This window comes from Rhinopithecus roxellana, chromosome 8 (assembly GCF_007565055.1).
Source record: "Rhinopithecus roxellana isolate Shanxi Qingling chromosome 8, ASM756505v1, whole genome shotgun sequence".
Lineage (NCBI taxonomy): Eukaryota > Metazoa > Chordata > Mammalia > Primates > Cercopithecidae > Rhinopithecus > Rhinopithecus roxellana.
In genome coordinates this window covers 48129338-48151759 of record NC_044556.1, presented here as the reverse complement: position 1 = coordinate 48151759, position 22422 = coordinate 48129338, and the positions used below count along the sequence as shown (strand labels likewise).

Genomic DNA, 22422 nt, shown 5'->3' with positions numbered 1-22422 from the left:
CTCCCAGGTTCCCTCAACACATGGTGGCAGCAGATCAACCACACAAGCCTCGGCCTCAGCCTCCCTGTCCAAAGCACCTAACTCACCCTCTAGGAACTCACTGCTGTGTTTCCGAAAACTTTGGATCAAAAATAGCAATTTCCACTGTGAAAACAAGGAAAGTAAAAGGGTGTTTCCTTCGACAAACCCTTTATCACGGTTCTGTAGTCCTAGTATTTATACTCAGTCAGTTGTCATTCGCTGGCTGGTAGATTGGGGCACAGAGGACATAAAGACTAAATAGCACTTAACACAAGCCTATTTTCCGGGCCTGGAATCTCAGCTCCACCATTCTTCAGGGAGTTTCCTCTGCTGTAACTGCTGGAGAGTCTCAGCCCTCACATGGGTCATTTCTCCATGATGATACCTGTTATTTTCTTCCTCTCTTGGAGATAAGAGAGGGCAGAGATTGGTTCTGGGTCTCCACAATTCTAGGTTTTCTCTTAAACCAGCCAGGTCAGCTGAAAGCAATCATGACAGAGAGGTCAGGTCAGTGAAGAGGGTCCCAGAGGAGCAGGAGTTCCAAGGACAGGCCCTCATGGAGATGGTCAGGATTGTGACATGGGAAACATTTGACTAATTCTGCTGGGGATGATGTGCCAAGGATTAAGGGGAGGATGCTGCCGTAAGGAGAAAGGGGAAGAATCAAAGGAGTAGGAGAAGAAGGAAAATAAAATGATTTCTGTAAAGATAGAAAGAAATGCAGAGCCCAGAGGCAAAGCCCGTGTCACAGAGGGTTAGTTCCAGGTTGTGGATCCTAACCAAGAAATTTCTGCTGGGCTTTGCTCAGCCCCATTTCAAAAAGGTTTTGGGTCAGTGACTTTGTTACTTCTACTTTCCCCCCCTTTGGGAACAAGAATCACTAGAATCGTTTTTCTATGTCTGTCCCACCATTGCACACTGAGGGCAGATAAGCTGTTTGTTCAGTTTCACAGGTTGATAGAGGGAAGGGAATTATGTCAAGGATCTGGACTTAATGAACCTTCAGAAGCCTCATTCACCCTTGGTGTAGATGATTAAGATGAGATTTTTTTTTTTTTTTTTTTTTTTTTTTTTTTTTTTTTGAGACGGAGTCTCGCTCTGTCGCCCGGGCTGGAGTGCAGTGGCCGGATCTCAGCTCACTGCAAGCTCCGCCTCCCGGGTTTACGCCATTCTCCTGCCTCAGCCTCCTGAGTAGCTGGGACTACAGGCGCCCACCACCTCGCCCGGCTAGTTTTTTGTATTTTTTTAGTAGAGACGGGGTTTCACCATGTTAGCCAGGATGGTCTCGATCTCCTGACCTCGTGATCCGCCCGTCTCGGCCTCCCAAAGTGCTGGGATTACAGGCTTGAGCCACCGTGCCCGGCCAAGATGAGATTTTAAACTTTTGATCTGGTGTGGTCTACATAACATTTTTCACTTTGAACTAATGCTTTAATGACATGAAATTTGGAAATCTTAGGGGAGAGGGTGAATGTATTTTGCAGATGGGGGAATGTGAGTGTCTGACTGTGGTAGATGGAATTTCTGAAATGGTCCCCAAACATGCCATACCCTTATGTGTGAAGCCTGTTAAGGTGATGAGACATCATTCCTGTGATTATGTTGTTACATGCCAGCTATATGACTTTAAGATGATGAGGTTACCTGTGTAAACTGGATCTAATCACATCATTGCATACATGCCAGTGGTTTCTCTAGCTGTCAGGAGAAGGTGACATCAGGAAGAATGGGAGCTTGAGAAGGACTCCATGAGTTGCTATTGGTTGGAAAATTGAAGAGGCCAGGTGAGAAGGAATGCAGGTGGCCTCTGGAGTCAGAGTGTCTCCTGCCTGACAGCCAGCACAGGATAAGAAAACCCATTCTTTCAACTCCCCCAAAATGAATTCCTCCTACACCTGAAGTGAACTTGGAGAAGTATCCTGAGCTGCACATAATCACATAGCCTGACACACCTGGATTCAGCTTCCTAAAACCCTTATCATGGAACCCAGCCTCTGTTCCAGACTTCTGTGGTTTCGATCCGTTAGTTTGTTGCATGTGCTAACAGGCAGCAATAGAAAACTAGTACAGATGCCTATCTCTACTCTTGATTTATTATTTCAGATACATGGATGCTAACCACTCTAAGACAAAAAAAAAAAAAAAGCAAAGAACTACAGCAAAAATCTTGCACTCACCTTTATGCCACTGTTCTGGAGCCCTTGCAACCTGAAGAAGACAATGAGAGGCATTCCAAGCACGTGAGGAGAATCTCTAATGTTACCAACCAAATTTCTGCAAGAATAAAGATGGTACAATACTAACTCCACATAATCTTATGTGCAAATTCACCATCTATCTCTATTTCTTATAGCAGATTTTTTTTTTTTTTTTTTTTTTTTTTTTTTTTTTTTTTTTTTGGCTCCTTCATTTGGGCTTGCCAGACCAGGTTTGGTAGCAACTATCAGTTATCAGTAAAAATGAAACAATTCATGAAGAGCAATGAAAAGGACTATTATTAAGTTCCTCAAAACAGTCCCTAAAATGCTAAAAGTAAGACAATTAGTCACTATAAAAAATCTCAATCTAAGAAAAGTTGAAATTTAATGATGTCGGTTTTCCAAATTTTATTTTGTTGGGGCCCAATCATGGGCACCAGAGATTACGAAATGACTGTGCAGAGACTTGAAGGAATTTGGGGAAATGACAAAAATATTCTAAAATGTGACTCTAAAAAACAATTCAACAAACCTCGTTAAGTGATTTCATCGTAGATTTAAAATTGGTAAGTTTTATTACAAGTAACTTTTATTTATTTTTTATTTTTGACAGTTTCACTCTGTCACCCAAGCTGGAGTGCAATGGCATGACCTAGGCTCACTGCAACCTCTGCCTCCTGGGTTGAAGTGATTCTCCTGCCTCAGCCTCCTGAGTAGCTGGGATTACAGGCACGTGCTACCAAGCTTGGCTAATTTTTGTATTTTTAGTAGAGACGGAGTTTCACCATGTTGGTCAGGCTGATCTCGAACTCCTGACCCTGTGATCCACCCACCTCAACCTCCTAAAATGCTGGGATTACAGGCGTGAGCCACCAAGCCTGGCCACAAGTAACTTTTTAAATGAAATTTCTGTTTTCAACTCTGACATATAAAGAGGTAGAAAGTCACCATTTGTCCTCACAGCAAGAAAAAAGTTGAACAAACTGAAAACCAACAACTCTTCTTAGATGGCCAGAGAATTGAGGTCACTGCCACCCTGAAAACTAGAAAGACAGGCAAACACAGAGAGTCACAGCTTGCCAGGAACAGAAGCTGCTGGAGCCAGCACCTGGGAGGAGCACTTAAATGGTATTGACAGATTACTAGAAGCTGAGGGTGGCCTGGCTTGAGCACTAAAAACTCTTTGAGAACCAGCCATGTGGGGATATCACACTTTCCTAATCTGACCACTACAACCCAACAAGGTTCTCATGGTAAAGATCAGAAAAAATCCCCAAGGATTGGCTCTGCCAACTTCAGGACACCTTGTAAAGCTATAGTAACCAAAACAGTGTGGAGTTGGTGAAAAAAAGGTAAAACAGACTCATAGATCAATAGAAAACAAAACAGAGCCCAGAAATAGACCTACATAAATATAATAAACTGATCTTTGATAAAGGCTGCAAAGGCAATTTAACAGAGCAAGTATGGCCTTTCCAACAAATGCTGCTAGAACACCTGGACACCCACATGAAAAAATAAATAAATATACACACAGATCTTATAACTTTTACAAATGGATCTTATAGCTACATGTAAGGTTCAAAACCACAGGACTCCTAGGAGATAACACGGGAGAAAAGCCAGGTGATCTTGGGTTTGGTGATGATTTCTTAGAAACAGCCTTAAAATCACAATCCATGAAAGAAACAAAATTGAAAAGTTGAGCTTCATTACAGTTAAAACCTTCTGCTCTGTGAAAGACACTGTTAAGAGAATGAAAAAACAAGTCACAGACTGAGAGAAAACATTTGCAAAATACAGATCTGATGAAGGGCTGGTGTCCAAAATAAATGAAGAACTCTTCAAACTCAATCATATGAAAGTGAACAACCCAATTTAAAAGTAGGCAAGTGGCGGGCGCCTGTAGTCCCAGCTACTCGGGAGGCCGAGGCAGGAGAATGGCGTGAACCCGGGAGGCGGAGCTTGCAGTGAGCTGAGATCTGGCCACTGCACTCCAGTCCGGGCGACAGAGCGAGACTCCGCCTCAAAAAAAAAAAAATAAATAAATAAAAATAAAATAAAAGTAGGCAAAAGATCTGAACACCTCACCGAAAAGATGTACAGAGAGCAAATAAGTAAATGAAAGAGATACTCAAAGTCATTTATCATTAGAAAATTGCATATGAAAACAATGAGATGACAGAACACACTTGTTAGAGTGGCTAAAATCTGTAAAAAGTGATAATTCTGAAAGCTGTCAAACAAACAGAGCTACAGGAACTCTCATTCACTGTTGATGGAAATGCAAAATGGTACAATCACTTTGGAAAATCGTTTGGGAGGTTTTTTTTATTTTTTATTTTTTCACATAGTCTTACCATATAATCTTGCAATGGCAGTTTGACTTATTTAGCCAAATGAGAGGAAAGCTTGTGTTCACCCGAAAACCTGCACACAAGTATTTACAGCAGTTTTATTTATTATTTTCAAAAACTGGAAGTAACCAAGATGTTCTTCTCAACAAGTGAATGGATAAACAAATTGTGGTGTATCCACACAATGGAATATTAGTCAGTGATGAAAAGAAACGAGCTATCGAGCCATGAAAAGACATAAAGAAACATTCAATTCATAACGCTTGAAAGAAGTCAGTCTGAAAACCTACATACTATATAATTCCAACTGTAGGACATTCTGAGAAAGTAAAAAAGACAGATAGTAAAATGATCAATGGTTGCCAAGAGTGAAGGAGGGAAAGGAGGGATGAATTGGTGGGGCACAGGGAGTTTTCAGCAGTGAAACTATTACATATGATACTGTATTCAGGAGTCATGACACTGGAATTTTCAAAACCCACAGAATTGTTTAAAAAAATAAGATAAAAGAGGGAACACTTAATGTAAGCTATAGACTTTCATTGATGATAGTTATCAATATCGGTTCATCCAATCTAACAAATGTACCACACTACTGCAAGATACTAATGGGGGAAATTGTATATTGAAGGACAGGGAGGCACATGGGAACTCTCTATAGTAGCTGCTCAATTTAACTGTAAGCCTAGAACTATAAAATAATATATATTAATTTTTCTAAGTTAGCATGTGAAAGCACTAAATTCAATTTTTGGTGGCATCCTGATATCGTGTGGTTAGTACTTGGCATTGAGATGCACCAACCTGGGGTCAGAGGAGTTGAAGATTTCAATGTCTGTGCCTTCACCCTCTGTGCCTGGGGGTGCCCCTGGAATCCAGATGGCAGATCAGTTAGGTCGTAGTGACATCAGCATTCCCAACAGTGTAGGTTCCAGTAAGGACAGGGTGACACCACCTTGGAGGGCAGAACTTGCTAAATACTTGGAACCACAGATCAAAGGAGGAGACAGGGAGGAACTGCAGGCTACAGAATGAGCTCCCTGACTGAAAGATAAAGGCAGCTTCAGAGATTTTGGCAAATTTTGTGAGATAATTAAATCAGAAAAAGAACTTAGATTTCAGTGCAAAGTGGTCTATTTAAAAAGAAAGAGAAGGAAGGAAGGGAAGGAGGGAAAGAGGGAGGGAGGGAGGGAAGAAGGGAGGGAACTTAGATGAAGACTACAATATCTGGGAATGGGCTTAAACCATCAATCATTTCCATTAATGGCCACATGCTAACGAATTATAGCACAGAGATAGCATACTGTAACATCAAACACAGTCAGTATGGGGTGACAAGGTGCTCCCCAACTTCTCCATTCTCCTCTGAAGACACATTCTCCTCTGAAGAACGCAGATATTGAATCTTGCCTTTGGATAAGATTCACATGAACGAGCTGGGGCACCCGACTCCAGATTACACCAGGCCACGACCTTCCCTGCTGCCCCTTGCCTGCCTCAGAGGCTGTCCCGCAGGTGGGGGCCTCAGCCCCAGGTCTGATGTTGTCCATTTGCTTTCTCACTGGGCTTCTTTCTTGCACTGACTTCCACTCCCCACGACCCAATGAGTGGCCACGTGGGAAAGACACAAACTGGTCATGCCCCTTTCTCTCTGACGCCTCTTGACGCCTGCAGAGGTGAGCTGCAGACCCTCTCTATGAGTGGGGACTTGAGACTTCCTCACAATGATGACACTGTCCAAGAGCAGGGCCTGGCACTTACTAGCCACACCATGAAAGCTCAGTGAAAGAAGGCATCCGCCACAGGGTCCTGGAGGATGAAGAATTCCACTGTGGTCCATAACGTTTTAGTCCCAAAAGATCCCAGATTAGGAGATGTGAAAGGCTTTTGAAAGTGGCCATTCTTTTAAACCATTATACTGGCCGCTGCACCATGTTCCCCCATCCTGGACACTCTGGAGGGCACCGTCTACAGCCATACCCATCTCCCCACCCAGGACAGTGCAGCAGCGTTAGTTTGGGGGATGCCAATGGGCAGGGAAGGGGTGAATGATGAAAGCTGAACAGGAGAAAGCAGGTTGAAGTGGGGCAGCAGGGTGGAAACAGAGAGAGAAAATAAAGGTGGGGTAGAGAATGGGGGGGCTCATGGGGAAACAGAGAGAGAGAGAGAGAGAGAGAGAGAGAGAGAGAGAGAGAGAGAGAGAGATCTAGCCACAAAGGAAGGAAAAAGTCCAGAAGAGAACACTTGTCTGCTTAAGTAAAATCACTTACACCTAACCAGGTGCAAGGGCACTACAGGTCATGGGTAGCATGCCCTGGTCATGCTATGATGTTTAGGGGCCATGACATCTACCCTTTGAATCTGAATCATAATTGAGAGGGGACTCTGTCCCTATCTAGCTGGCAATCCCTTGTGATTGGATCTGGCAGCTCTCCACACCTGCTCACTTTGTGGGAGGCAGCTCTTGGCACACCAAATTAGGACAATTCAAAAATCAGAACCTTGGCCGGGAGCGGTGGCTCAAGCCTGTAATCCCAGCACTTTGGGAGGCCGAGACGGGCGGATCACGAGGTCAGGAGATCGAGACCATCCTGGCTAACATTGTGAAACCCCGTCTCTACTAGAAATACAAAAAAAAAAAAAAAAAAAAAAAATAGCCGGGCATGGTGGTGGCGCCTGTAGTCCCAGCTACTCAGGAGGCTGAGGCAGGAGAATGGCGTGAACCAGGGAGGCGGAGCTTGCAGTGAGCTCAGATTGCACCATTGTACTCCAGCCTGGGCAACAGAGCAAGACTCCATCTCAAAAAAAACAAAGAAAAAGAAAAAGGAGGGAATTGTAGGAAATAACCTATATGTGATGGTCTATTTTCAATTCTAAGTGGCTTGGTATAGGTTTAGGCAGGCTACCTGGAAATAAAGAGATAAAGAAGCAGAATGTGCTGAGCCACCCCTCCACCTTCATTCTTTCCCTTTCATTCAGTGGCCAGGTGTCTACCGGAGGGGCCTCCCTCATATACCCCCTCCCCACTCCACCAAGAAATTTAGTTTAAGCTAGCTTGCAACACAGATAATTGTACCCTTTCTTGTCAGCTAAGTGCAGCCACTAGGGCCATAAGTCAAATGTTTGAAAAGTCCTGAGACATTCATAATGCATTGTGGGCTGCCAGAAAATGCAGCAGAAAGACCCTAAGGAATATACTTGAAGAACAATCAATAGGTGATGTCTGGAAAGATTGTGACCCGCTACTACTCAGGCTATGAGGAGCTGGGGAGGGACCTGTGCACTAGGGCATAAATGGCTTGTTGAAACTGTGCTGGGTGTGCCTGCATGCCAGACACCCGATCTTGCAAGACCATCATTAAAAGTCTCACTTTCACTGTTCTCCTGGTCTCTGAGTTCATTGTTTGGGTGTAGACGGGTGAATTTGTTTCTCACAAACTTGATTGGATTGAAGGATGAAAGTATTGATCCTGGGCGTTTCTGTGAGGGTGTTGCCAAAGGAGATTAACATTTGAGTCAATGGGCTGGGGAAGGCAGACCCACCCTCAATCTGGTGGGCACAATATAATCTGCTGCCGATGAATATAAAGCAGGCAGAAAAACACGAACATGCAAGACTGGCCTATCCTGCCAGCCTACATCTTTCTCCTGTGCTGGATGCTTCCTACCCTGGAACGTCAGACTCCAAGTTCTTCAGTTTTGAGATTTGAACTGACTCTCCTGCTCCGTAAGCTTGCAGACAGCATATTGGTCCATATTGTGGGACTTTGTGATTGTGTAAGTTAATACTTAATAAACTCCTTTATATATCTATCCTATTAGTTCTGTCTCTCTAGAGAACCCTAATTCAGTCACATAAAAATACGAGCCTCAGGCCGGGCACAGTAGGTCATGCCTATAATCCCAGCACTTTGGGAGGCGGAAGCGGGTGGATCACGATCACCTGAGGTTAGACGTTCAAGACAAGCCTGACCAACATGGAGAAACCCCGTCTCTATGAAAAATACAAAACTAGCTGGATGTGGTGGCACATGCCTGTAATCCCAGCTACTCGGGAGACTGAGGCAGGAGAATCGCTTGAACCTGGGAGGCAGATGTTGAGGTGAGCTGAGACCATGCCACTGCACTCCAGCCTGGGCAACAAAAGCAAAACTCTGTCTAAAAAGAAAAAAAAAGCATCAAAGAAGGCCATATGGTTGAAGTTTATATGCAGCACATAAAGGACTAGTGGCTTGGAGTTCTCAGGGGGTGGTGGCCACAGGTTTTGGGAAGTTGAGGGGAGGAAAGACATGATGAGCAACAACTGTGTTGTGATACAAATATGAAGTCTCTCAAGAAGCAGCCCTCCACTGGATGTGGTGGCTCATGCCTGTAATCCCAGCACTTTGAGAGGCGGAGGTGGGCAGATCATTTGAGGTCAGGCGCTCAAGACCAGCCTGGCCAACATGGCAAAACCGCATCTCTATTAAAAATACAAAAATTAGCCAGGTGTGGTGGTGGGCACCTGTAATCCCTGCTACTCGGGAGGCTGAGTCATGAGAATCGCTTGAACCTGGGAGGCAGAGGTTGCAGTGAGCCAAGATTGCACTACTGCACACTCCAGCCTGGGTGACAGAGTGAGACGCTCTCTCACAAAAAAGAAAAAAAAAGTTTCTCTGTCAGACCTTTAGAAGTATGGGACCTTTTGTTTCCTTTTCCTGTGAGTTAATCTTATCTGGATCCAGATAAAGCAGATAAGAAGGTCTCAAAGAAAGCCTATTTGCAGTTGAAGTTTACTTCCTCTACACATGCTAATCTCCCTGACAAAAAGACAGCTTTTCACAGGTATTTCTGTGACTGTTAACTATTGCACTGCATACATGACTTACCTGGACCCCTACCCAGATATTGTTGCCCATTGCAGTGCCTACATGACATGGCTGAATTCCTACTCACCTTTAACTCTGCTTATTTTTAGGAAACAGGATGTCTGTGGTCAGAAGTTTCTTCTTGGGACTAAACCAGCTGAAGCTGGTGAAATCCATGATGGCAGCTTACGCAACCTCTGAAAAACATCTAGCTTTATTATAATCCAATTTCCATGCTAAATTGGATTATTATAATCCACTTTCCATCAGCGCATGACCGTTGACAGTCACTGTGACAATGAACAGAAGAGACCAAGAAAGGACAGAAAAGAGGTGGTTCCATGATTCTAGGAAAAACTCCATCCCTTCCTAAGAAAACCATGAATATTCCTCACCTTGCTCATTCCCTTCATTAAAGATCCTATATATTTGTAACTTCCTGGTTCTCAGGAGCTGAGAAGGTGATTTGCAAACTATACAACTTCTCCAATTCCATGCTATGCTCCTAATTCTCCAGTGCCATTGAATAGAGCCTGCGCTGCTTGATGCTCACTCTTGCTTTCATACATGGGCTTTGCAATACTAAACAGGAAAGAGTCCCTTTTTGGGGTGAGACCCCTTAGTAACCTCTGCAGCCCCTCCAAATAGCCATCTCAAAATACACCAAAGAAGTGTATTTTGGGGTGGTGGCACATTTTGGGTTTCCCGCATGGCTAAGCCAACATAATAGGATTCTTGCTGAACGTAGGGTGATCAGACATCACCTAGCAGATGGTGAAGGATGAGGAGCCCTATTAGCTATCATGAGTGATCAGCTATTGAGGATAGGGAGTTCTGGCTAAATTGACTGAGAAGGATTCTTGCTGAGATTGAACAATACAGAGAGGAACACAGAAGCTCAATAGTTGAGGCCTAGTGAGAAGAGGACTCAGAAGAGCCTGATTAGAGTTTGACCAAGGAGATGTCAACCTGAAATAATTGAAAGGTTCAGAATTGGCCGGGCACGGTGGCTCAAGCCTGTAATCCCAGCACTTTGGGAGGCCGAGACGGGCGGATCACGATGTCAGGAGATCGAGACCATCCTGGCTAACCCAGTGAAACCCCGTCTCTACTAAAAAATACAAAAAAACTAGCCGGGCGAGGTGGCGGGCACCTGTAGTCCCAGCTACTGGGGCGGGGGGGGGGGAGCTGAGGCAGGAGAATGGCGTTAACCCGGGAGGCGGAGCTTGCAGTGAGCCAAGATCCGGCCACTGCACTCCAGCCTGGGCGACAGAGCGAGACTCCGTCTCAAAAAAAAAAAAAAAAAAAAAAAGAAAGGTTCAGAATTCAGTGTTAAAGAGTTTATTCATTCTGCTTATGGGAACTAATGGTAAATATTAAAAGAGTTTATTCAAATGAAAATTGGGGAATAGCCAATGAGGGCATACAGACTCCAGAGAAATGGGGTCAGTGCTGCAAAGTCAAAAGTCAAGTTCTTGCTGACACAGAAAGAAAAAAAAATTTAATAGGATCACAACATTTTCTATACAAGGCTGCTTTAAGAGTTCAACAAATTAGTTGCAGAAGTTTTTGTTTGTTTGTTTTTTGTTCTGAGATGGAGTCTCATTCTGTTGCTAAGGCTGGAGTGCAGTGGTGCGATCTTGGCTCACTGCAACCTCTGCCTCCTGGTTTCAAGTGATTCTCCTGTCTCAGCCTCCTGAATAGCTGGGATTACAGGTGCCCACCACCATGCCCAGATAATTTTTTGTATTTTTAGTAGAGATGGGATTTCACCATATGAGCCAGGCTGGTCTCAAACTCCTGACCTCTAGTGATCCGCCCGCCTCGTCCTCCCAAAGTGCTAGGATGACAGACGTGAGCCCCACTGTGCCTGACCCTTTTTTCTTTCCATACTGCTTGTTTTCTTCTTTATAGCTGGCTCACATTTCCTTTCCAATTTAAAGGAGTGTGTTTAACATTCCATCTTAAGACAATGCAATAGCCATGAAGTCTTTATGGCAGTAAGGTAAGAAGGAAGTTAATCTATAATGAAAATCAGCAGTGAAGAGGGAAGCAATCTTCCCTGGCACCCTTCAGTAATTTATATCACATGTTAGAAAACAATGCATGTAAGGAAGAAGGCCAATCTATAATCAGAGAAACAAAGGTTACAACTCCCTAGTTTACAGGTGCCTCTCATGTGACTTAGGCTCCATACTCACTTTTTAAAAATTTCATTTATTTATTTTTTGAGATGGAGTTTCGCTCTTGTTTTCCAGGCTGGAGTGCAATGGCATGATCTCAGCTCACTGCAACCTCTGCCTCCCTGGTTCAAGTGATTCTCCTGCCTCAGCCTCCCGTGTAGCTGGGATTACAGACATGTGCCACCACACCCGGCTAATTTTGTATTTTTAGTAGAGATGGGGTTTCTCCATGTTGGTCAGGCTGGTCTCGAACTCCTGATCTCGGGTGATCCATCCGCCTTAGCCTCCCAAAGTGCTGGGATTACAGGTATGAGCCATGGTGCCTGGCCAATACTCACATTTTTTTAAGGCTCAAAATAATTTGGAGTTCCAACAACTTACATTTTAAATTACTTATTTTCACAGAAAGAATCTTTGTCAGTTGTCACTCACTGATTCCTCCAAAGACCATAGCCCTGTCCAGTGATCCTCCCCAAGGCAATAGGTCTCTCTAGTAACTACTGGTTTCCTTTCCCATTTCAATTTCCACTCCAGTTGACTGAATTGTGAACACCAACTCCCACACTTAAATGTTGAAGCCCTAACCCCCAATGTGATGGCTTATGCAGCTGGGGCCTTTGAGAGGTAATCAGGATTAAATGAGGTTATGAGAGTGGGGTCCTCATGATGAATTTAATTTCATTATAAGAAGAGACACTAGAAAGCTTACTCCTCTGCCTTCCCCCTGGTGCACAAAGAAATGGTCACATGGGCACACAGTGAAACTACAGCCACTTTCAGGCCATAGGAAGAGACCTCAGAAAGAAATCTGCTTTGCTAGCACCTTTATCTTGGCCTTCCCAACTTCCAGAAGTGTGAGAAATACATTTCCATAGTTTAAGCCACTTCGTGTATGGTATTTTGTTATGGCAACCTGAACAGACTTATACAACAATCCAGTCCTACAGGCAATACAACTACTCTGCTGATTCTAGATTCTGAGCGCCTCTCAGTCCTTTGTTGGGTTATTTTGATCCTGTCTATATATTTATAAATATTCTCTTCATAAAATTCTCTTTAAATCACACATCCGAGTGTGCCCCTTGTTTCCCATCAGAGCCAAGACTGATTTCAGATGATTTCTTAAGGTCAAGTTGATGTCTTAATCCAGTTGTGCTGCTGTAACAAAATGCCGCAGAGTAACTTATAAACGACACAAATTTATTGCTCACAGTTATGGAAGATGGGCAGCCCAAGATCAAGTTGCCAGCAGTTTCAGGGTCTAGTGAAGGCCCATTCCTCTGTCACCCAGGCTGAAGTGCAGCGCTGCAAGCTTGGGTCACTGCAACCTTCACCTCCCAGGCTCAAGTAGTCCTCCCACCTCAGCCTCCTGAGTAGCTGGGACCACAGGTGCTCACCACCATGCCTGGCTAATTTTTTTTTTTTGGTAGAGATAGGGTCTCACCATGTTTCTCAGGCTGGCCTCAAACTCTGGGCCTCAGGCAATCTGCCAGCCTCGTGAGGGAGTGCTGGGATTACAGGCATGAGCCACTGTGCCCACCTCCAAAATTCTACTAATATGTATGCATAATTAGATAGTTACCAGCCATTATTTTCTGATACTTTGATTGGCAATTGGTTGAAAGAGTTTATCTAAAGACCTGGAATCCACAGAAGGGAGTCTCCTGTTAAGGGGTTGTTCGTATTATGCAGATGAAGCCTCCAGGTAGCAGGCTTCAGAGAGAATTGATTGTAAATGTTTCTTATCAGACTTTAAAAGGTGCCTGGATTAGGGAAAAGACCTGGAAAGGGATTCCCTATAGCATGTAGACTTTCCCCACAAGAGACAACTTTGTAGGGACATTTCAAAATATGACAAAAAATATATTTTAGGGTAAAATATTTTTATTTCTTTCAGGGCCTGCTATCTGTCATGTAATGCTACACTAGAGTCAGGCTGGAATTTGGTGTCTTATTGCTACAAAAGTCTTAAGATCTCTGTTGTAATGCCTGTTGGGCCTGGTCAGATGCGCTGGTCAGTTGTGCCTGAATTCCAAAGGAAGGAGGGTATAACGAGGCGTATCTCACCCCTACTTCCCATCATGGTCTGAACTAGTTTTTCAGGTTAACTTTGGAATGACTTTGGCTGAGAGGAGGCGTGCATTCAAATAGTTGAGGGGCTTAGAATTTTAGTTGTGGTTTACACTATAGAAAGTATTTTTCCAATATTACCTGGACAATGGGTCTCCCTGTCAGTATCCAGGGAATGGCATCTGGATCAAGCATTTAGTATTCAGTTGCTACACTCTCACCTAATCCCTCATTTTCAATATTTTGCTATGCTTTCCAGTGACCTAACTGGCCACCATGTCACAGGCTTTATGGTCTCCAAAGGAGACCCCTCCATTTCATGTTTTGTGATTTGAGCAACAGAATAGAATCTACCTGTAAATGTTATCATGGTCTTTGACTTGGGCTTTCCAATTTTGCTCTACTTCACAGTGTTTTGTGGGTTACATACAAGGAAGATGATCCAGTCATTTGTTAAGCGTCTCAAATAAGACATACCCTAGATTTTTTTTTTCTTTTTTTTTTTTTTTTTTTTTTGTCAAATTAGGATTATTTGGTCTTTGGAGAATATAAAATACTAATATGAGGTAAGCACTAAGGTTCTGAGATGGCCGTGGAAGAGATGACAAAGTCCATCACCATGCTTGAGAGTGCCCAATCATCTCTGCACGGGCCACATATTTTTGTATTACACCGCATTTGAAGCAACAACAACAACAACAACAACAAACACCCTTCAAGATTCATGAAACTGGACAACTGTCTTTGTAACACTTCTAGTAGTAAAACCAGTAAGGATGGCTCGTTTGCACCCATCCGAACAGTCTGTCTGGTTTCATAGACATGGTTTCTCTCTGACATTGAACGAGTTTCAACTTTAAGTGGAATGCTACATCACAAAGACAAACAGGTTTGACAGCAACCGGTTTTCTTTGCAATCCTAAACGTTCTAGTCTGCGCATTAAAAGACATTATCTGAAGAAGGGTGCACACGCTTCCAGTTGGTCGCCAGAAAAGTTATCTGCAGGACACAGGTCAAGTACCACACTCTTTGGGGGAGACCAGATGCGGGCACTCTGCGCACCTCCGCAAAAGATAACGGCGAGAGGAAAAGGAGGAAGAGGTAGACGTCGATTCCCCCGCCAGCTCCGGCACCGGGTAGATCGTCTGAGTAGGCGGAGGCTAGGGCAGAAGAGCAGACGAGGACTGGGAAAAGAGCTGCCGGTGACATCGACGGATAGGGCGATTTCTATGTAGATGAGGCAGCGCAGAGGCTGCTGCTTCTCCACCTGCTGCTTCGCCATGAAGGAATTCCCGTGCTGTGGGAGCGGATTCAGGACCGCTGGTCGGACCTGAGAGTCCCAGTTGTGTGTCAGGGCTAGAAGGACTCGGGAGTGCGCGGGGCAAGTGACTGTGCGTGCAAAGGGTGAGGCGTATGAGGCTGTGGCGGGGCGGAGGTGCAAGATCTCATTTTTAGTTGTGAAGATGTCATGATTATGAAGGTGGTTTTGCCGGGCTGGAGTTTACCCATGGCACTCGAGATGTGGGAAACTGTGGTACATAATTTGTGGTCGTAGAGGACTGCGTTCTTTCGTTCCCGTGTTGTTTTGTTGTGTAAATAGCAGACGACTGTTTAGTCTTTCCAGATATTTAGTTGCAAGCTAGTCACTTGTGACTGTGTTCAGAAGACTTGATTTACAGATAGATTTATCCCCTTGTGTTTTTGGGAAGCGAATTTCAGTTTGGGATGGTCCCCCAGGTTAACTGCCGCGTAACTCGTTAGGCGGAGCTCAGGGACCTAGGTCCCGCAGCTTTCTGATTTGTTCAGTGCTTCCAGGGCTTCTGACATCTCTTACAAACTTTGGTGTTTTCCGCTGTCCTGAGAGTTACTTCTTAGCTTCTGCTTTTTTTTTTTTTTTCTGAGACAAGGGTCTCGCTATATCGCCCAGGCTGGAGAAGTGACGCGATCTTCCCGTCTCAGGCTCCTGAGTAAGACAACCACACGCCACGACGCACGGCTAGGTTTTTCATTTTCCTTTTTCTTTGTTTTCGTTTCTCTGTTTCCTTTGCTTCTCTCTTTCTTTTCCTCTTTCTCTTTTTTTTTTCTTTTTTCGTAGCGGTTTCACCATTCTGCTCATGCTGGCCTCCAACTGCTGGGCTCAAGTGATCCGCCGCCCAGCCTTCGGAAGTGCTGGGATTACAGGTGTGATCCGTCTTGCCCGGGCAGCTCTTGCTTTTCACTACAGCATTCACGGGAGTTTGTAGATTTCTGTGTCGGGTAACGTGTACTCAGCTAGTAGAGCCACATAGAAGTTGTACTCAGAACTGATGGTTTTCTTTGGAATGAAAACAGTGCATTTTGGCAGCTCTTAGTGTCCCAGTTCGGTTGTAGACATAACACCCTTGCTTTGTGTAGGGGAAGGGCTTTGTCCGTGCCCTGGTGCCCCTACGCAGGGCATCGAGGCCTGCAGATCAGAACCTCAGTCTAACCTATGTCTTGGCGGAATACCCTGCTCTTCTCCCTGGAATGTAAGATGGGAGGTCTTGTGAGGTTTCCACAAGCAAGAAAACAAATTTCCATTCAGATTTTATTGACAAAATTGAAAATTATAATAACTTGAGTCCAGCCTCTCAGATGACAAATGTCTTTTGCACTGAGAGCTGCAAACCGCCGCTTGCCTCAGCTCCTCCGTGCAGGTGCAGTCCTCGCTTCCCTCCACACTTTCTCCAGCGGGGGTCACTTCCTCCACAAGAGAGAGACAGCTTTCTGCAGGACCACAGCGCTCAAGGCCTTCCAGAGCCAAAAAATCTCGGAGCGAGCTGTCCTGACTATAACTCACAACTGACCTAGAAATGGCCTTTGCTGGGAGCAAAGCGGAGCAGGGGAGATGGTCGTTGGAGTTGGGGCCTGTGCACTGGACCAGGTTGATCCACGGGAGGGGAGGTACCTAGAGTTAGAAGGGGGCCAAGCACTGAAACTTCACCATCCTCAATCTCCAAAAGGACTCAGAGAGATGCAGAAATTGAGACAGGGTTCCTTTTTCAAGGAAAAAGAAAACTACTGAGGAAAGCCCCAGAAGCTATGAACCAAAATTCAGATTCTTTTCTACCTGCAGCTTTTTGTTTTTATTTTTGTTTGGGATGGTGTCTCGGTCTGTTGCCCTGGCTGGAGTGCAGTGGCGCAATTTTGGCTCATTAACACCTCCATCTCCCGGGTTCAAGCAATTCTCCTGTCTCAGCCTCCCTAGTAGCTGGAATTACAGGTGCCTGCCGTGACGCTCTACTAATTTTTGTACTTCAAGAGACGAAGTTTCACCATGTTGGTCAGGCTGCTCTCAAACTCCTGATCTCAAGTGATCCACCCACCTCAGCTTCCCAGAGTGCTGGGATTACAGGTGTGAGCCACCGTGCCCAGCCCGCACCTGCAGCTTAATCCCATTTCGTTGGTGCAATTTCATCCTTCCCTATGCTCAGGCCAATAAACAGTACTATAGTCTGGTTGTTTTTTGACTGCATACATCCTGTTGGTCGGAAAATTATGTTTTCTCTTTGGTTAACTGCAGACTTTGGTATACACACTCTCTCTTTCTTGGTCTGAAACCCACCTAATAGTCCCATACGTAGATTTTTGGATAAACATGGAAATGGACCCTTCTGATCTTAAAGCTTGAAACTTAGTATTTGTTTTATTTGAGTTCCTTCCTTCAGGCCTCTCAAAAAAGATATCAAAGAACTGAAAGTCACCCAGACAATGAGATGCCCGACCTCTCATTCATCATGATTGCTTACTTGCCCCTCCCTAGTTCCTGGGTTTTTTTTTTGAGCTAGAGTCTCGCTCTGTTTCCCAGGCTGGAGTGAGTGCAGTGGTGCAATCTCGGCTCACTGCAATCTCTGCCTCCCGGGTTCACGCCATTCTCCTGCCTCAGCCTCCCGAGTAGCTGGGACTATAGGCACTCGCCACCACGCCCGGCTAATTACTTTTTGTATTTTTAGTAGACACGGGTTTCATCGTGTTAGCCAGGATGGTCTGGATCTCCTGACCTGGTGATCCGCCGGCCTTGGCCTCCCACAGTGCTGGGTTTACAAGCGTGAGCCACCGTGCCTGGCCAAGTGCTAGGATTACAGGCATGAGCCACCACGCCTGGCCTAGTTCCTGTTTTCTTACACATTGTTACATTTCTTCCCTGCCATCTAAGCCTCCGGTTTTTGTTGGTCAGGGACATGGATCTGACACTGAGTTCTCATCTACGCTGCAGCGCCCTGTTAAAGCATCTTCCCTGGCAATAATCATCTCAGTGATTGGCTTTCTGTGCGGCAAGCAGCAGGAACCCCAGGTCTCTGAATCTTGAAAACGCAATCTCCTGATACAGGTGGGATCGATTCTACTGACCAACCTGAAAAAGATCAGACGTTTGAAAGCCTTAATCTCCGGTGGGAGTTTGGTCTGCCCTTGGGTCTTTTCTTTGGGCCTACCTGTCAAAATCAGCCTGGCCAAACCTGTCTTCAAGGACCAGGGGCAGGGCCAGCTTCTCTTGACACGGCTTCTCCCGCCAGGTCGGCAGCCACCTTCCCTTTCCCTGTGACTTAAAGAGAAGCTTCAGAGGGCGTTTATTCAATTTACGAGGAACCCGCAAGGCGCAGGCAGCTGCCCCGTGACTCTGTGGTTCCCACTGCACCTGCTGCCAGGTTGTAGCTGGCCTGTGACAAACTCTTTACTGGGAGATGAGATCAGTATTAGTTTGGTGTACTTTGTTATTTTTGTTTTTGTTTTGTTTTTTGTTTTGTTTTGAGATGGACTGTGTTGCTCTGACACCCAGGCTGGAGTGCAGTGGCGCGATCTCGGCTCACTGCATGCTCCGCCTCCCAGGTTCTCGCCATTCTCCTGCCTCAGCTTCCCCAGCAACTGAGACTACAGGCACACGCTGCCACGCCTGGCTAATTTTTTTGTAGTTTTAGTACAGACGGGGTTTCACCATGTTAGCCAGGATGGTCTTGATCTCCTGATCTCATGATCCACCGGCCTCAGCCTCCCAAAGTCCTGGAATTACAGGCATGAGTCACTGCGCCCAGGCAAGGATGCCTAATCTCTAGCCAGTGTTTGCCTTTTGATTGATAGGCGAGTTGCTTAGTTACTTTGGCCCTTGTGTGCTTGCACATTGCCTCCATCCCATAATTTTAAGTACATGCATGATATGCAGTCCATATGCATCAGCTTTAATGAGCTGATTATCATATGAAGTAATGTTAAGGATACTTTTTCTCTCTAATCCACATGCCTATCTCTGAGGAGCTACCCCTTTACTGGTTTGGATCTTGCTGGCCATGGGGTCCTTGCTTGCCTTTTTTTTTTTTTAAAGACAGGGTCTCACTCTGTTGGCCAGTCTGGAGTGCAGTGCCACGATCTTGGCTCACTGCAACCTCTGCCTCCCAGGTTCAAGCAATTCTCCTGTCTCAGCCTCCTGAGTAGCGGGGAGTTCAGGAATGCACAACCATGCCCAGCTAATTTTTTGTTTTTTTTAGTAGAGAAGGGGTTTCATCATGTTGGTCAGGCTGGTCTCGAATTCCTGAACTCAGGCGATCTGCCCACCTTGGCCACCCAAACTGCTGGGATTACAGGTGTGAGTGGCTGCGCCTGCACTTGCTTGTTTTTTAAATCTTACTTTTTGTTTGGGCCCAACTTCTGAATCCCTCTCCCCCCCACACCCCTCCTACCAATCTGCCTACCAACCCAGCCCGCGTCTCCTGCCTAAAGCGGAGAGGGAGGAGTAAGGGGCAGCTGACCCACCTGTCACAGCCAGAAACAGCTTCAAGGAGTCACAGGGTTGTAGGGCTAGAGCATTTTATCTCTCAATCCTGACAAGGGAAGGCTGGATTAATGCAGATTCCCTGCAGGTGTAAATTTCCCCTACAAAAGACAGTTTTGCAGAGTTACTTGTTTGCTGGCTCTCTGACAGCCATCTTAAAATATGCCAAAGACACATATTCTGGGGTAAAATGTTTTGATTTTCTTCATCTATCTACAGCTTCACCATGCTGACAGCCTCCAATGAGCATACCTGAAGCCTTTCTTTTTAAAAAGCTTTCCCACCCTTCTGCCTGCCTTCAAGTTTCTGCCAAAACACAAGTAACAGTGGCTGACTCTGTGCTATAGCAAGCTCAGAATAAATAGCCTTTGCTTTTTTCCGTTCCATTGGTCCTCGTTTATTTGCAGAAGCTTCAATGTAGAGTTGACAAGGACTCCATCTTTTACCAGACGTTAGACCGTTTCCTCTGAGCCCTTTTCTCTATTAGTTCTTGGCCTGCCAAGTCCAGTTTTAGAAAAGAATACCGTTGAGCCTAGTTGAGCAAGAGTCCTCCCAACCACCTTTGACAGTTAATCAAGTTCCTCTTAGTAATTTTCCATCCACTGACTTTCATCTTGATGGGTTTCTTTAACCAAGGAGTGGAATATTCATGAAAATTCCTGGGTAAAGGTGCAGATGCCTCGGAACTGCGGTGCCATCCATTTTTACATCAAATATTGGTCTCAGAACTGTCATGGCACTGGTGGGTGTGTGATTTAGTATGTTAATGAGCATATAATGAGGGCCTAGGTAAAACCTACATCAAATCCAGCACCACATTGGGTCCAGTCAGTCTTAGACAGCTTGGTCCACACCCTGGTTTTTCAGCATCTTATAAGCCCATAGCCTCAAGTTAGGTAAATCTGCTGCCTAGAATTTGTTATCCTGTGACCACCCTGTATTATTCCTGTCTCAAATCTACTTGTAAATATTCAAATGGTCTTTGACTTGGGCATGCCAACTTTGCTTACTTCACAGTGTTTCTTGCATTATAATCCAATATAAGAAAAGATGATCCAGACTTTTGTTAAACATCTCAAGTAAGATGGATCCCAGGTATTTGTATCAGATTTGGATTATTTTGGTTTTGTCTTTGCAGAATATACAAAACTAACATGAGGTAAGCACTAAGGTCTGGAGCTGGCTGTGCAAGAGATGACAAAGTCCAACACCAGGCTTGAGAGTGTCCAATCATCTCTTCAGGGGCAGCATATTTTTCTACGGTACTGAATTTGTAAAAACGGTAACAACAGCATCAAAAAAACAAAACAAAACAAAAAAAGGGATCAGGGTTGCAGGCTATGGCTCCGAAGGTTCTTCGTCAGTACTGGGATATCCCGGATGGCACCGATGGCCACCGCAAAGCCTACACCACCACCAGTATTGCCAGCGTCGCTGGCCTGACCGCCGCTGCCTACAGAGTCAGGCTCAACCCTCCAGGCACCTTCCTTGAAGGAGTGGCTAAGGTCGGACGATACACGTTCACTGCAGCTGCTGTCGGGGACGTGTTTGGCCTCACCTCCCGCATCAGCGCGCAGGTCCGCGAGAAGCCCGACGACCCCCTGAACTACTTCCTCGGTGGCTGCGCCGGAGGCCTGACTCTGGGGGCACGCACACACAATTACGGGATCGGCGCCGTCGCCTGAGTGTACTTGGGCATAGCGGCCTCCCTGGTCAAGATGAGCCGGCCGGAGGGCCGGGAGATGTTTGCAAAACCCAAGGTGTGAGCCCTGTGCCAGCCGGGACCTCCAGCCTGCAGAATGTGTCCAGAAATAAATTCTGTGTCTAAAACAAACAAATAAAAAAATTACAAGATTCATGAAACTGGACAACTGTCTTTATGTCTTTATAACATTACCAGTGATAAAACCAGTAAGGAAGGCTGGTTTACAGTTATCTGAGAAGCCTCTTTACTTTCGTAAGTGTGGTTTCTCTCTGACATTGAACGACTTCCAGTTTCAAGCGGAATGCTACATCTCAAGGATAAGAATGTGAAGAGAACCGGTTTCTTTTGCAATCCGAAACGTTCTAGTCTGCGAATTAAAAGCCATTATTTTAAGAAGGGTTTCAGGCTCCATCTGGCCACCCAAAGGTTGCTCCGCAACACAGGCTAAGCCTCAGCTTCTTTGGGAGAGAACAGATGCGGGGGCGGGAGGAAAAAAAGGGAGAGGCAGACGTCACTTCCCCTTGTGGGCTCTGCAGCGGGTTGGTCTGCTGAGTGGCAGAATAGACGGGGACTGGGAAGAGCACTGTCAGTGACATCACCGATAGGGCGACTTCTATGTAGATGAGGCAGCGCAGGGGCTGCTGCTTCCCCACCTGCTGCTTCGCCACGAAGGAGTTCCCGTGCTGTAGGAGCGGGTTCAGGACCGCTGGTCGGACCTGAGAGTCCCAGTTGTGTGTCAGGGCTAGAAGGACTCGGGAGTGCGCAGGGCAAGCGACCGTGCGTGTAAAGGGTGAGGCGTATGAGGCTGTGGCGGGGCGGAGATAGCAAAACTCATACTTACCTGGCAGGGGAGATACCATGATCACGAAGGTGGTTTTCCCAGGGCGAGGCTTATCCATTGCACTCCGGATGTGCTGACCCCTGCGATTTCCCCAAATGTGGGAAACTCGACTGCATAATTTGTGGTAGTGGGGGACTGCGTTCGCGCTTTCCCCTGTCCTTTTTGTAGTCTATACAACAGACTATCAGTCGAGGGTTGCTTTCGGTGTTGCTCGTCAGTGTCATTATTATGCTGCGAGGCCGAGGAGTAGGAGGTAGCATGTTCACCTCTCTGACTTAGGAGAAGAAGCGTTAGACTTACCATAATCTAGCAATTGCGAACACCAATGCCGTACAGCTCCACGTGGGGCTGCATTTTGCAGAGATTGGTCCATGGTCTCCAGTGTCTTACAAGCTGTGTAAAAATGTTCGTGTTTTT

At 45.6% G+C, this 22422-nt stretch overlaps 1 non-coding gene and 1 pseudogene across 5 annotated transcripts; both read left to right on the top strand.

The window, feature by feature from the left end:
* Window positions 1-14641: 14641 nt before the first annotated feature.
* On the top strand, window positions 14642-21305 carry LOC104660254 (annotated as a pseudogene). Of its 4 annotated transcripts, none has more exons than XR_004058881.1 (2): window positions 14642-14778; window positions 20598-21305. The product of XR_004058881.1 is annotated as an NADH dehydrogenase [ubiquinone] 1 alpha subcomplex subunit 11 pseudogene, transcript variant X2 (transcript). The 4 variants fall into 4 exon arrangements; XR_004058883.1 differs by having other exon boundaries at window positions 14671-14689; XR_004058882.1 differs by lacking the exon at window positions 14642-14778 and adding an exon at window positions 14819-15068.
* Window positions 21306-21997: 692 nt separating this feature from the next.
* LOC115899504 lies at window positions 21998-22161 on the top strand. The gene has a single exon (XR_004059197.1). It is a non-coding gene; the product is annotated as a U1 spliceosomal RNA (small nuclear RNA).
* The last annotated feature ends 261 nt before the right edge of the window (window positions 22162-22422 follow it).